The 2,245-nt window shown below is 43.8% G+C and overlaps 1 long non-coding RNA gene across 1 annotated transcript; it reads left to right on the top strand.

The window, feature by feature from the left end:
* Positions 1-294: 294 nt before the first annotated feature.
* LOC111731399 lies at positions 295-1,974 on the top strand. Its single transcript, XR_002777119.1, has 3 exons — positions 295-338; positions 697-863; positions 1,369-1,974. It is a non-coding gene; the product is annotated as an uncharacterized LOC111731399 (long non-coding RNA).
* Positions 1,975-2,245: the final 271 nt, after the last annotated feature.

Genomic DNA, 2,245 nt, shown 5'->3' with positions numbered 1-2,245 from the left:
GGAAGCCTCTCGAAAGATCTCCTTCTGTTTTTTTTAGCACCTCATTTGTCCTCGGACTATTATTCAGCAAGGTCCTAGAATCCAGGGCCCAGGGAATGACCAGGAAAGGGTCAGGGTTCAGGACTTCTGGGGGTGCTGGGCGGGAGGTGGGTCTTTTGGCCCTTCTCTCTGTGGTTACGTTCATTGTCCTGGTCTAGCTGCTTTTTATGCATCCACCATACTTGTTTGTTTATTTGGTGAGTAAAACCTTTCTCTTGTTAGTTCTCATGTTTCTAGATCCCAGCATAATGGCCTGATGACTGCCAGGAAGTATTTTTCAGCCCAGGTCGACCAGTCAGGTCAGTAACCACAGTCCGGGAACTCGAGAAATCTTTCAAGTCTGAAGCAATTTAATTGACCTTAATAACTTTTCACAATAAGTGGAAAATGTGGAGGCCAGTTCTCCATTACTTAGTAAATTCAAAAAGAGGCAAAAACAATCGATTCCAGTTTTTACCCAAATACGTCAGATGATGGCTTCAGGTTTTCCATGTTATTGTATTATTCAAATGTGTTCCACCAAATGCAAAAGCTTATGGTCTCCCAGAGCTTCATTATCATCAAACATCCGAGCTACCAGAAAAGGAACTTGGCAATGTGTGTCAAAAGGCATAAAATACGCATATCTTGGTGCAAGTGATTTCGTTTCTTGCAAAGCTTTGACATTTATCCTCAGGAAATAAGCAACAACTATATACAAACGTTTAGATAACCACGCAATCATCTTGAAGCGGATCACTTGTCCAACAAGAAATTTAGAAAAACTCATGGTTATTCTATGTTACGGAATACTATGCAGCCATTTGAAAGCTATAGCTTTGAAGGTAAGTGATGGCAACTATTTTATATCACAAAAGAAGAGAGATAGTGTGGAGGCAGAGACAGAGGACTGGTGGAAGGGGTGAGGCTGGGAGGTGGGGGTCGAGGAGAACAGATCGCAAACAGCAGTACGTTGGATATGTGGAATGAAGGGCAGGGCCGAGGTGTGGATGGGCTACCTACCACTTGGAATGTTGTGATGAGCCCATACGGACTCCTCTGAGGTCCTGCTCACTTGCCCGCTTGCTCAGCTGGCCGGTGTTGGAAAGCGATTCAGAGAGCTAGAGCGTCCTGAGAAGCAGTTGTGTGACATTATGAGCAGATGGAGACCACATGTCTTCTGCTCAGACCGAGGAAACTTCTCTCCGCTTCCCCACTGCACTGCCTTCTGGGGCATTCTTAAGTACCTGGTCACACTCTTTTCTAATTAAAGAAAGCATCTCGATGAAGATTGCTTCATCTCAAAGCTGTCCCATAACTACAATACTCTACTCCTTCTTCCCTTCCCAGGCACTCTTCTTGAAGGATTAGAATCAAAATATCAACTTCCCTTTAATCTATCCACACTCCCCAGCCCCCTAAAATCAGTCCCCGACTCCCGCCACGTCTCTGAGACTGCTGTGGCAAAGTCACCACGTGGCAACCTAGTTATAGAATCCAAAAGACTCCTGCATGTTCTCATCTGCTTGGACCCAACACATCACTTAACCATTCCCTGTGGTATTTTCTCTAAAACTCTTCGAAGGCATCTTTCTCACCTGATTCTCCTTCTGTTTTTACCATTCCTTCTTTGTCTCTTTACCCGGCACTGCCTCGTAGGCTGGCTTCTAAAAAAATGTCTCCTTATTTTTCAAGACTTGGCTCCAAGTTCAATACCACTGTGAAGCCTTTGTTCACACACTTGAGTTACCTCCTTGTCTCTTGGAGGTGGATTTACATGGAGGTTCATAAAGCTTGAAACTAAGGATGCTTCATTTGCAAAGGCCCCTTCCAAGGCCCCAGGCATCACACGCCCTTGAGGCCAGAGATCTTTGTAGACTTTGAAGGCGTAATCTATTTTAATTGTAAAAAGCTAAGTGATCTGAACAGACACTTCTCCCTAAAGGACATACAAATGGCCAACAAATATATGAAAAGATGCTCAACATCGCTAGCTATTAAGAAAATGCAAATCAAAACCACAATGAGATACCATCTCACACCTGTTAGAATAGCTATAATCAACAGGACAAGTGATAATAAATGTTGGAGAGGATGCGGAGAAAAAGGAATCCTCACACACTGCTGGTGGGTCTGCAAATTGGTACAGCCACTATGGAAAACAGTATGGAGGTTCCTCAAAAAACTAAGAATTGATCTACCATATGATCCAGCAATCCCTCTACTG

Source organism: Pteropus vampyrus, unplaced genomic scaffold (assembly GCF_000151845.1).
Source record: "Pteropus vampyrus isolate Shadow unplaced genomic scaffold, Pvam_2.0 Scaffold370, whole genome shotgun sequence".
Classification (NCBI taxonomy): Eukaryota; Metazoa; Chordata; class Mammalia; order Chiroptera; family Pteropodidae; genus Pteropus; species Pteropus vampyrus.
Note: the sequence above shows the minus strand (reverse complement) of the source record. Positions and strands in the feature narration are given on the sequence as shown.